This window comes from Setaria italica, chromosome VIII (assembly GCF_000263155.2).
Source record: "Setaria italica strain Yugu1 chromosome VIII, Setaria_italica_v2.0, whole genome shotgun sequence".
In the NCBI taxonomy this organism is placed as follows: Eukaryota; Viridiplantae; Streptophyta; class Magnoliopsida; order Poales; family Poaceae; genus Setaria; species Setaria italica.
In genome coordinates this window covers 26,833,398-26,846,954 of record NC_028457.1, presented here as the reverse complement: position 1 = coordinate 26,846,954, position 13,557 = coordinate 26,833,398, and the positions used below count along the sequence as shown (strand labels likewise).

At 44.1% G+C, this 13,557-nt stretch overlaps 1 pseudogene; it reads left to right on the top strand.

The window, feature by feature from the left end:
• The first annotated feature begins 1,373 nt into the window (after nt 1-1,373).
• Nucleotides 1,374-4,579, top strand: LOC101753619 (annotated as a pseudogene).
• The last annotated feature ends 8,978 nt before the right edge of the window (nt 4,580-13,557 follow it).

Genomic DNA, 13,557 nt, shown 5'->3' with positions numbered 1-13,557 from the left:
ATCCCATTCACTCCCCAGATCAAGTCAGATCTAGATGTGGGGAAGGCCTGTTTTTAGGGATGCAGATGCCTTGATAAAGTTCCCCTTAGAATCAAACTGTTTTTCTCTATTTGGGTTCAAAGTGAAATAGAAGCAGGGACTAGTAATAAAGGAGCATGATTCCCAGCGGGTAAAAACTGAGAGCCAAGCAAGTCATGTTCTCCATGTCGCTTATGAAGACCTCTTCTGGCTCCTCTTCAACCAGTGAGGAGTAATAGATTAGTCGCCGTTTAGCCTCCACTTATGTAATCGGTTTTGTATATAGTCTACGTTTAATACTCCTAATTAGTATCTAAACATTCGATGTGACGGGTGCTTAAATTTAAGTCAGTGAACCAAACCGGGCCTAAAATCCTACATGTGTCCTACATGTGTCTGGCTGCCTGAAGTTGTGGATGAATGAAAGCAATGCCCCAAAGCTCTTCACTTACATTTATCACGTCAAAAGAGGAGAGTTAAATTTGGTCATGACCATTCACTTGGTGCCCTGTGTATTGTGATAGAGCCAAACTTCCATTCATCACTTCAAAGTTCAAATGTTCAGGCTCTCGCTCTATCAACGAGAGATGAGGTCACTTGGATCCTGCCTAAACAAAAGAATTCGTTATTATGCAAGTGAAAAGTGTCGCGTAACTTTTACTTGCTGATGATTTCTTTATGTTCATCTACAGTTTCAGTGAAAAATAAACTTGAACCTTAGCATCCATCATGTATCCACGATGACGTCATGGGCCAGTATATTTTGTGCCGTTTTCTCCAATACGCGTGGGCACATAATATCGGCGTTCTTCAAATGCATATCAATATTGCAAAAAGAAACCATAAAATTGTGTACTCCTGTCTGCTAAATACTGATGAACTTGAGTTGATTCCGGTTCCAAAACGGTTTCAAATCTTGGTCGAGTTCGAGTACAACGCGGGGCTGTTCCCGCTCTCCGAGGACTTCGGGCCTGTTTGGATCCGACGTCCTAAAATTTAGGACATGTCACATCGGATGTTTAGATACTAATTAAAAGTATTAAATATAATCTAATTACAAAACTAATTGCACAGATGGAGTCTAATTTGCGAGACGAATCTATTAAGCCTAATTAGTCCATGATTTGACAATGTGGTGCTACAGTAACCATTGCTAATGATGGATTAATTATGCTTAATAGATTCATCTCACGAATTAGTATAGCGGTTCTGCAGTTAGTTTTATAATTAGCTCATATTTAATCCTCCTAATTATCGTCCGAACATTCGATGTGACCCTTCTAAAAATACCTGGTATCCAAAGTCGGGCTCCCAAACCGGGGTTCGAAATAAAACAAAATGAAGGGGCTAAAAGAACTCTTTCCCTCCATCCATCCCCTCTCAGATAGACGGGCTCCAGCCGCCGGAACTGCCACCAGCTTGCCGGATCCGAGCCGTGGTTGCCGGACCCGCAGCGGCCGGATCGGCAAGAGAGAGGAGACCTCGATTCAGCAGGCTTGGCTTGGATTTGGGGGCCGGCGGCCATGGGGGTGCTAGAGGAGATGGACGCGATGTCCGCAAAGGGGCAGCCGCAGTGCCCGGTAACCGGTAAGCCTTCCTGTTGTTTGCTCCGGTCACTTGTGACCTGTATTGTATGGTCACTTCTTGAATGCTTTATTGTTCTGTGAGATCCAAGTCCTCCGAGTCTTGCGTTGGGATTGTTGTTGTACCTAAATTTTCATTTTTGGTTTTAGGGGAGAGAGAGGTTGTTCTATTTGCTCCAACAGGGTCTAGCAGCAATAGGATTCGTCGACTTATTAGTAGCTTTATCTGCCTTGGCTAGAGATTTTGCGCATCAGGCCTTAGTTTTGAGCTGATTTCGCACATGAAGGATTAGGTTTTTAGGCGATTTACTTGGCGCATAGAGAGAATTGAAGGTCTTGTACAATGTGTTTTTTCCCCTGAGCACGTCATGGCTATTGAGGGAAACCTCAAAGCCTTTGGTTCTGTCAGGCTTACTGTTCTTGAGCGAAAGTTGAACCTTTAGGCTAAGTGGTGTCTGCAAATGTGCTCCTGCTTGCTGTTTTCTCCTGTCATTCTCACTTCTGTATCACGACTTTGCTGGTTTGCAGGTGATGGGTCGACTTGTTTGGCCGCTCAAATAAAGGCCTCACCTTGTCAACAAGGTGATGATTCAGATTATGCTGAAATAAGGGGATCCCAGGTCCAGCTTCCAGAGGTAAGAAATGAGATCCTGGTACTACTGATAGTGACCATATGTATAATCATCTTTGCTGGTAAATTTTGTATCGAATTGTGATTATGTCTCCTCTGGTGATGGTTATTGTTTGTAACCTGCTTATGGTACTTGTTTCTGTTTTACCAATAGTGTTGCCCACAGGATGTGCACAGTTTAATAATGATGTGTTTGGTTTGAGGAATTACTTCATGCTAGATGAGATAGTCATCAGGTTGATCCCATGAATTTTGGTGGGATGACTCCACTCCTATTTATACTAATTATGTACTTGTGAGAAATGAGGTGGTGATAGATCAACCCATTCTATCCCTCAAACCAAACAAAAATAGAAGGTGTGAAGATGATGGGTCACCTAATTCTTCAAAACAAACATCCCATAAATGCCTAATATTAACAGCAATTACAAAAGAAAATTGTTAGTTGGATAGTAACTTCTTTGTCCAGCTCATTTCACGAAAGCATTGTTGTTACAGCCATTTTACGTTAGTAATCTTTCTTGCATGCTTATTTGCACAGGATATCCTTCGTCATATACACACTTTCATGCAAATGCAAGATGTGGCCCAGGCTGCCTGCGTGTATCGCAGTTTTCTGCGTTCTTGGAGTTGCTATCCAAAGCTCATGCTTTCTGTTGACTCACTCCGCATAAAGGAAGATGCATCTAGAAAAGATGAAATAAGTAGGGAATTTATCAGTAGAGTTGACCACATTTTGCAGAACCACTCTGGCATGGGAGTGAAGATGTTTAGCCTTCATACTTACCCTTGTTCTGATCTGCATCCTAGTTATGTTGACCGCTGGCTTCAAATTGCCATTACTCCTGGGATTGAAAATTTTGAGCTAACAATGTTCGGACGACGTGACATCAAGTACAACTTCCCGTGTTCTGTTTTATCTAGTGAGCGGAGAAGCTCCATTCAGTCTTTTCTTCTCGGTGTATGTTCTTCACTCTGCTGCGCAAGTCGGTTGCATGAGTAGCTTGACAAATTTGAGATTGCATTCCATCAATGTTACTGGGGAGGAATTATACGGTTTTCTGTCCAATTCTTGTGCATTGAAGCAATTTTACCTTTCCAACTGCAGGGACATCATCTGCTTAAAGATACCTTATCTACTGAAGCAGCTTAATATCCTACATGTGTTTTGCTGTCTAAAGCTGGAGATGATTGAAAGCAATGCCCCAAAGCTCTCCATTTTCTACTATGCAGGGGACCCAATATGTACCTCAGTTGGAGATGCATTGCATGTCAGGAGAGTTGACTTCCGTCATGACCATTCACCTGGTGCCCTGTATTATGCTAGAACCAAACTTCCATTGATCGTGCCAAATGTTCGAACTCTTGTTCTATCAACAAGAGCTGAGGTCAGTTTGATCCTTCCTAAACATTTCATTGTTCTACAGATAAAAAGTGTCATATCGTATGTTTACTGTACTAAGTTACTCATACTTGGTATATACAATTAATATTTGGGGCATGTCTTTCTTCAGACAGGCAATACACCAATGGCATCTTGTAAGTTTCTCCAGCTCAAGTACTTGGAGATAGTGTTGTGCGCACTAATATTTCCCTCGGACTATGATTTTTACTCACTGGTCTCTTTCCTTGATGCTTCTCCTGCATTGGAGACCTTCGTCTTACGTGTAAGTCACCAGTAATAATATCTGAAAAGCCATCCTCAAGGACAACTATTTTAATTATTACCCTTTGGGGATCTCTTCTATTTTAACGCCGAAGGTTATTATGTCCAGCCTAATTGAAAACTAATTGCTTGCAGATTGCAATGCCGACCATAAGGCCTGATTCTATCATTGAAGATTCAGGTGGTGATTTCTCACGTCCACGGTGCCTTTCAGAACAGTGCCATGGCCGCCTCAAGAATGTGATGATAACCGGCTTTTGCTCTGCAAAGAGCATGATTGAGCTTACAATCCATATTATTGGGAAAACAATGTCACTTGTGTCTCTAACATTAGATACTACCCGTGGGCATGACCGGAGATGTTCCAGGTCTGATAAATGCTTGCAGCTGAGTAAGGATGCACTTGTGGAGGCTGAAAAGGCCCGTGTCGCCATTCAGAGATATGTTGAGGGGAGAGTGCCTTCGTCTGTGAACCAAAAGGTTATTGAGCCGTGCAGCAAGTGCATATACTGACAAACATTACATGTTTCGGAGTTGAGCTCTGTTATATGAATAGCCTCTAATGTACACCGATGTAAGGTGTTGTGGAATGTGTTAACAGAGAGTAAACTCTGTATCCCTTATGACAGGATGATCTTCAAATGCAACTGTTCTGTCTAAATATTAACATTGTGTTCTATTCGAAGTTGTCAATATGATGCTTTTTAGCATGCGTGAGAAATACTCATAATGCTTGCTAAAAGCTGATTTGGAGCTAGTATTGTGGGTGCTGGGCTGCATTATGCAATTTTCCTGCAGTCGACCTCAGTTCATGTGACCGTTGGTACTCTTCACTTCTTCAGCAGCCTCCATATGTCTCTTGCTGCCCATGAGTCCATATGTTGCTTGGGCTTAGGTTGTTGGGACAAACTGAGCATATGAGTTTTTTGGGAAAAAAAAACTGAACATATGTAGCGGCAAACAACATCAAGCAGAATTTAAGTTTCAGTGGCCAACTGGGTGGCTGGCTGATTGGTGAAGCGCAACCAGATCGATCTTTGCATGACAGCACAGGGAGGTTTTCAGTTTCGCCGCATTCAGAATTGAACCGTCGGTCAAACTGTGGAAGCATTTTAACCTGGGAAGTATGCTTTAGCATCTAGGCAAAATTTCTCAGATAGAACAGGTAGGATTGTGGTGGGAACGATAGAACAAGCTGAAGCTCTCAGACAACCACCACACGAGGAACAGCAAGCAAACCACAGCAGCGTCACCCGTGCAGGCGCAGGCAACGAGCGCGGATTCATCGGCTTACGCATTTCGTCGAACACCTCGCGTGCACCGGAGCTGCTGCCGCTGCCGGGCTCGCGCCGGCTAGCACCGCCACGCCATCGAGCACCTCGTGGCCGGCGACGAGGACGTACGGGGTGTTTCGCGGCTCGGTTCGAGGCGGACCAGCCCAGGAACTATCTATGACAGGTGGGACCCCCTTGGACGGGGTCAGCTTAGCTCATCGCCTGGGCCTCCGTGGACGTGACAGCTCAGCACCCTTTCGGCGCACTGCCACGTGGCTGCCTCTCAATGGTCCGCTAGGCGATGCCGCAGGGCTGTCGCTTGGACGTTACGGATCGTAAATCTGCTAGCGCCCGGACGTCGGATGGAAAACTTCCAGTGGACGCTCCGACGAAACATTAAAAATTACCTAGTGCGACATCAGCGTTTGCTGTTTGCAATATGAAAAATAATGTGTAAAAATGACTACATCGTTCAACTTTGGGATAAAAAATTTCCACCGCTACATAAACACTATGTTTCATGCAACATTCACTGTAAAACACACAGAAACAATAGTTGCAATATCGATACTTAACTATTGCAACATGTGTCGGAGCATCCGATTTTTTTAAGAGTCCGAACATTTGTTCTGTAGCATTACAGTCTTTGAAACGATGCGAGCCGTTGGATCACGTCTTCACAATTTTTCGAACTCCAGAGGGGTTTCCTCTCAGCCCGGCGCAACGGTCGCAACAAGGGATCCCCCTAACAAACTCCTTCCCCCCAATCCCCAATCCTCATCGCCGCCTTCTCGCCCCCCTCCGTCACCGCCTCCTTCTTCTCCGCACGGCCCCACCTTCCCTGCCGCCGGCCGCTGCGGGACCCAGCGCCTTGCTGTGGGCACCGCAATGATGACAACCGCGACCGTCTAGATCTCATCCCTTGAGGGGCTCGAGGCTACCATATGCAAGATCGAGCCAGTGGTGCCCGTCCACTACGCTAAAAACGATTTGTGCTAGCACGTCGAAATTAGCATGCTGGCGGGTGGAATTGGCACCCGCCAGCATAAAGGTGACCAGGACCGGTGGGTGACCTAAGCGCCCGCAAGCACAGATGGGATGCATATGTGCTAGCGGGTGTGTTAGGTGGACCGCCAGCATAGATGCCACCCAGATAAGGCCGCGGACAGCTTCTTTCCCAGCCAACCTTCCATTTGGAGCTTACTCGAGAGGAGCTTAGAAAAAGCTCCAAAAATACCAAATCTAAGGGGAAGGTTTTGCTCTTGTTGTCTTTGGAGGAGGTGGCTATAAAATGTGAGTTTGCGTCATTCATTCCAACAATCTTTTTCAACTTCTATCCATCATTTCTAGCTTCATTAGGTTATCATCTAGATCTAGATCTAGACCTAGAAGAGAGAGGAGGGAAGAGAGAGAATAATTAGATATGGATTATTTTTATAACCGTAATGCTTCGAGTCATGCGTCTTACGCGAGTGCGAGTCGTCGGACGGCTCTACCGTGGAGGCCTAGCTGCCCTGCCTGCCCACATGTCCACACTTGTGGCTAATTATTTTCAAGCAATGTGGCCTCTCTCCCATCCACAAGACTACCCAACACCAGGCGTTCTTATCCATTCAGCAGGTTTCTTCCCATCCTCTTCGCAAGTATCACCATGGAGGTATGGAGGTCATAGCAGTCCACCTCCCTGGCTCCCTTCCCCTCTCCCTCCTTGATGTGCCAAGTCAAGGTCCGGCGACTCCTCAGCCTATCCATGACCGGCTGACAGCCCCATCGCCTCCTGCGGGCGGCGGGAGATCCGGGGCAGTGGCGCACGAGGTCGGCAGAGGGCGAAGCTAACAGCAGGAGATCCAGGGTGGCGGCGCACGAGGCTAGCCGAGGGTGAGGCTGGCAAGCCCCGCACGAGCGGCGGCGTGCGAGGCCAGCGGCGCACGAGGCGAACTTTGCGCTTTTGACTCCATGTTGCATTAGGTACCCCATGATGTTGCAGTAGAAGTTCTTGGATGTTGCGAAATGCTATAGATGTGTGCGGTATAAATGTTGCAACAGTTGGGTTTTGATGTTTCATCTGTTGATGTTTTATGTTGCAACTTTTATGTTTTAGTGTTTCACCGTGCTCAAACTCAACCTATCATATGGTTGAGAAATGTTGCATGAAACAGGCATTCGATGTTGTGGTGGAAATTTCTTTCCTTTAGAATACGATATTTACATTGCACTATATTTTTCACATATTTTTTCAATGTTGCAATCTTATGTATTGGATGTTGCGGATATTTATGTTGGATGTTGCAACGGAGTGTCCGATGGGTAAGTCCCCATCGGACGTCCGGGCGCTAGCAGCGCTGTTTTTATAAATAAAATTCTATGGTCATATTATAACCATTACAATGCTATGTTTGTAATATAGAATTGAGTCCGATTATATTTTTCCTACTTATTAATTATTAGATCCATAGTTTTATTATTTAATTAATAAGGTTGATTGAATTTAATATATAATTGAGTTTGATTTTTTCTTTCTACTTATTAATTATTACATCCATGGTTTAATTGAGTTTCATTTAGGGTAATATAGAATTTATTTTGATTATATTTCATCCTACTTATTAGGTACTACATCCATGGTTTAATTGAGTTATTAATTATTGCATCCATAGCTTATTAAATTAGTTAATATAACATAGGATTGTTGTCATAGGTAGTTAAAGTGGATCATAGAGTATGGGTGTACGGCATACAGAGACATTGGTATATATTCATGTAAGAGGTATCAAAGTTTGTCGAGGCTGCGGAGAAGCACACTCGCAGTTGCTAGACAATGCAAATATGTTGTCCATGTTTTGACTGCAGCAGCGATATTGTATGGGAGGATACTGATGTCATCAAGAGGCATTTGATAAAGCAAGATTTTGTAGATGGATACACAATTTGATCCTACCATGGTGAGGCAGGAGGTACTTTCAACAACACAGACATCAACACTAGCTATGATGAAGTGGGTGGTGATGATGTAAACGAAAGTGATCATGTTATGATGGATGATGATTATGACCGTGGAGATTAAAATGATGATCAAATATATGCATGTGTTGAACCATAGGTGGACGAGGAACGTGATGTTGATATGGAGGACATGTTGCGCCACATTTAACCAAAAGTGTTGCTAGGGAGTGCTAAAGGGTTAGAGAATTTCCAGATGCTTAGGAAAGCAGCAAAGGACCGTATGTATAAGGGCTATGGGAAGAAGTGGACAGTCATACATTTTGTCCTTCATCTTCTGATCCTGAAGGCTAAATCCTGCTAGTCAGATAATAGTTTCAATGATCTGCTTACTCTGCTGGGAAAATTGCTTCCGAAGCCTAACTTTATGCTAAAAAACACATACGAAGCAAAAAAGATTATCAATCCATTAAATATGTATGTGCAAAGAATACACGCGTGTAGGAACCACTGCATATTATACTGCGGTGAGTGTGCAAAATTGGAAAAGTATCCAAATTGTGATGCTAGCCATTACAAAAGTAATGCCGGTAGGGAGGAGGCGGCCTGGCGCTACGGCGGAGTCGGGCAGCCTGATAGCGTGTTTTCGTTCAGCACCAGGACTTAGAAATTTTCAGGGCCTCCCCGTGCCTTATAGTGGAGGCATCAGTGCTAGCAGGCGGCACTAGTGCTCGCCAGCACAGAGCATTTGCGCTGGCGACTGGCATTAGTGCCCGCCAGCATAGCTCGTCTTTGCTGGCGGGTGGCATTAAGCACCCGCCAGCAAAGTAATTTCACGAAATTTCAAATAATTGAAATACTTGCTAAATGAGTTCAAAATTGTTTCAAACTTCTACACCTGAACATAAATATTTTATAGTGAATGTAAAAAATATAGCACAAGCGTTTTGACTAGTTAGTTCACATGTCACTATAGGTTGAAACACCTCATGAGTTATAGGGTGATTATGACTTGGATATCCATTTGGGAAGGATGCACTGTTATACTATCTCAAAATGGCATTATTATTTTTATCCATGTTGGTCTACTGGTAAAGTGCTTACATGCTAATTATCATGATTATTCGACAAATTTATATTTTATTAAAATTAGATTAAACCTAGATGGAATGACACGATCCACCTTCCCCTTGGATTTTGTGTTTTCCAGCAAAGATACATCTTAGTTTTTATCTCAAATTATGGAATTTTCTTAAATATGGACATGTTTAAAAGGTTTAACACAAAAATATATTTACATTTTGATTTAACTAAATTTTAATAAAATATAATTTGATCCAACAATCATCATATTTGGCATGTAATCACTTTACCAGTGCCCCAGCATGGACAAAAAAATAACACAATTTTAATATGGTATAAGAGTACGTCCTTCCCAAAATGGATATCCATCTCATAATCACCATATAACTCACGAGGAGTTTGAACCTATAGTGACATGTAAACTAACTACTCAAAAATATTTGTGTTATTTATGAAAATATAATTTTCACAAGCACTATAAAACATTTATGTTTAGGTGTAGACGTTTCAAATAATTTTGAAATCATTTAACATGTATTCAAAATGTTTGAAATTTGGTGAAAACTCTTTGCTGGTGGGTGCTTAATGCCATCTGCCAGCATATAGAATCTGTGCTGGCGGGCGCTAATGCTGCCCGTCAAGCGCTAATGCCGCCCGCCAGCGCAAAACCTCCATGCTGGCGGGGGGTATTAGCGCCTGCCACGCTCCTCAATGCCGCCGCAGCCGCTCCCCCGTGCGCCCCTATGCCTCCCGGAGCACCGCCGCGGCCCTCTCCCCGTGCACCGTCGTGGCCCGCCTCCACAAGCGCCGCCGCCCCTCCTCCCATGCACCACCGCAGCCCTCCTCCACGAGTGCCGCCCCCTCCCCGATGCCACGCGCCTCCCAGTGCGCCACCGGCCCTCCTGCAGCACCTCTGCCGCCGCCCTCTCCTCCCCGAGCTGCCCCCGTGCCACCCTCCTCCCCGCTGGCCGCCGTCGCGACCTCCCCATCCGATGCCGCCGCCCTCCCCAAGCCGCCGCCGCGCCGACCCCCTCCCCGACGGGGCCCGAGGCAGCTGTGGCACCTCCTCTCCCCTAGCCACTGCGCCTCCTCTCTCGAGCCCTCCCCAACAGTTATTTTTTTATTTAATTCAATTATAATTATTGTATTGAAAATTGGGATAGGAAAATTTGGTTATTGATTGCAATTTTCAAGAATAATAAATTTGTATAATTGTGATAGAAAAATAATTGGATATAGTATACAAATTGTTGTAGAAATAAATTTTATGTATATAGGTTAAAAATTGTGATAGGAATAATGTTTATGTATATAGTTTTTATCGGTTGTTTCCACTGCCAGCGAATTCATCGGCTCAGAGTGGGATCAAGGCATCAAGCCGATGGGGTTCTTTATATTTCAGGAGGAGTCGATGCGGCTTTGAATATTGCAATCAGATGTCATTGGCTCCAAAGACAAGCATCAGACCTCTATAATTAGTTTTCAAATATGAAGCCTTCCTACTTCGAAATTGGACACCGGATTTTAACCAGTAAATCCAAATAATCTGGAGTAAGAAGGACATCGGCTTAGTGGGATCAGCTGGACAGGAAGAGGTAATCAGAATAAATAAATGTTGATTAGAACGAAGAAAGAGCGTACAGACCAGCACGTGTACGTGAAGATGATTAAAATAAGATTAGGTTCCCGCATGAGAAGGAGAAGACCAAGTTAATCACGTATTGGCCTCTTCACGGATGGACAAGGAAGCATCATTGGCAAGGACTCTAGGACTCTACATATAGGAAATTAGAGTCCATGTATTTTAAATATTTCTTTTAGTTTAGATATTTATTGTTAGGCAAGTCTTTGTACGGATCAACTAGGAGTCTTTAGCCTAGGGTATAAATACGTACCCCGGTCCTTGTAATTAGCATCCAACGATCAATCAACAAACATATTTACCTTTACACATCTACCTTTTGGCTTCACGCCATTGCCCTAGGAGTAGAAGTAATGTAGCTTCTCGACGAGTTCCTTCTAGCAAGCTGGGCTGCATCAACCTTGATCTCTGGCAAGCTGCAAGTTCCCATCATCAGGTGTACTAGACTTCAACTTCCGGGCGCATCGCTGTCATTGGATCTAGTTCTTACCTACAAGTTATCAAGTACTCTTGGATCTTCGACTTACGGCGCATCGCTTCTGTCTCCATCCACGATATTGACCAGTTATTGGTTTTATTGTATCTTGTAAGGCTGCATCGTTCGATCTCTTGCTAGATGTGGTAGAATCACAGTTGATTAATCTTGCATCGGCTGATATCTATTTAATCTATCATCTTGTCGTCTGGTTTGCTTTAATTAGCTCTAGATTATATCATCATAGACGATAGATTACTTAATAGCCTGTTGCATCTTAATCTTAGCTATCCCTCGAGTGTTATTGGAATTGAGTTCCATTGTGATTGGATTCATCGGCTGGCAGGGTTTAAATTGATGTCCTGCTAAGTGTTTCTAGGCTGCAACTACCGGACGCATCGTTGTGGTTTCACCTAGAAATATTGGTAGCAACGTTAGTTTGAATCTCATTAGCTTGTGGCTCTAGCTATGGTGGGGTAAGAGCTCGGCAACGCTCCATTTCCTATCGGCTTTCTAGCCGATGGTTATTGCTAAATTATGTTGAATTGGCTGGATTGCCGGTGAACTACTCACACTCATCAAGATATTGGAATCGGCTTCACGGCCGATATATTTATTCATCATGCTTTATTTTGCTACACCATTATTACTACTGGTGTTAGGATCGTATCGACCTGATCGGCCGATTGCCTCGAACTTTGAAAGGATTATCTCCACCTTGTCAGTTGAATGGTCAAACTAACTGGCATGCCCGCGCACACCACGCACGCCGATCTACAGGATCTGCACCGGAGTGAAGCAAATCTCCCAAGCCTTTCGTGTGTTAGTACGTGAAGGTCACCATCCGATTTTTGCATCAACGGTTACAAATTGTGATAGGAAACAATTTGGATACAGGATACAAATTGTGATAGATTTTTTTATGTATGTGTTGGTGCTAGAAATGCTTTCCGGAACTGTGCCATGTACTTGTCCAGATCTTCTTTCTGGTCATCCTTCAGATCTGCTTCCGTCACCTCGATGACGTTATCTTCGGAGACCTCAGCAGCTTTCGACATAACGGCGATTGTATTGGTCCCACCGGGCGTGCCAAAAGTGTGTTGGTGCTAGAAATCGGTCAACCGAATCCCAGCGACCGACACACGACCCGGGAGAATCTGCTTAGCTCCTGTTCGGGTGAATGCCCTGGTGCGGTTCGCGCGGCGTGCCAGCCAATCTGACCTGTTGATTGGCAAGGAAGAATACGTGTCAGGTTCGGAGATCACGATCAGCTAAGTTTCCGATCTCGAAAGAGCTTATCAGCGAATCGGCCGATTTGCTTTAACAAAGGAATCGGCTATGAAACAGCCGATCACTGTAGCCTTGTAGACAGCAAACTACTGGAGTGATCGATACAAAGCTAAGATGACAACACTAGGAATAGATCTAATCGGCAGTAGATGAATTTAATAGCAGATCATAAAGAGAGCCGAAACTACCGATTCCTAGCTGGATAACTGGTGATAGAACTAGAAAAACAGGCAAAACCTATGATTCTAGTAAATATCGATAACTAGTGAATAAATCTAAATGAAACAACAGCGATGCGCCCGAAGTTAAAGCTTAGATATTACTCGATAAGCGGAACTTACAGAATCGGCCGGAGATCAAGCTGATGCAGCCTTGCCAACTCGTACGAACTCGTGAAAAAGAGAAAAGTAATGGCGAAGTCGCCTGCTTGAAAGTAAGTACGAAGAGAAAGTAGCTTGTTGTATTGATTTGTTGATGATTACAGATTTACAAAGGTAGCTATTTATAGCCCCGTACGGATATCTCCTTAATCGACTAGAATTCTATCCCTAATTCAAACAGAAAACGAATATCTACAAGCACGATTCGTGCTAGGTTGGTTACTCCACGCTTCGTGGGCTGATTCCCATCTTACCCTTCTACTCCTTTCCAAGCCCATACAGGCCCAATTAATCCATCCTCCTAATCGGCCGATTCCTCATCGGCAAAAGGCTACCGATTGGGATTCTGGTATATTCGACCCGAAACGAAACAGAAGTCACTGGCCGATCTCACACTGTAGCACCACTTGGCCGATTCCCAACTGTGCTTCTCCGATTTCCTTCCTTCTTGGCGCTGATTCTACTAGTGACGAAATCTGGCGTCAACACATGCCCCCCAGTTTCGGAGTAAAACATAGTCTTTTACTTCGAAATTCTTTATAACCTCCCCTCCGAAACGGCCGCAGTGAAAACAT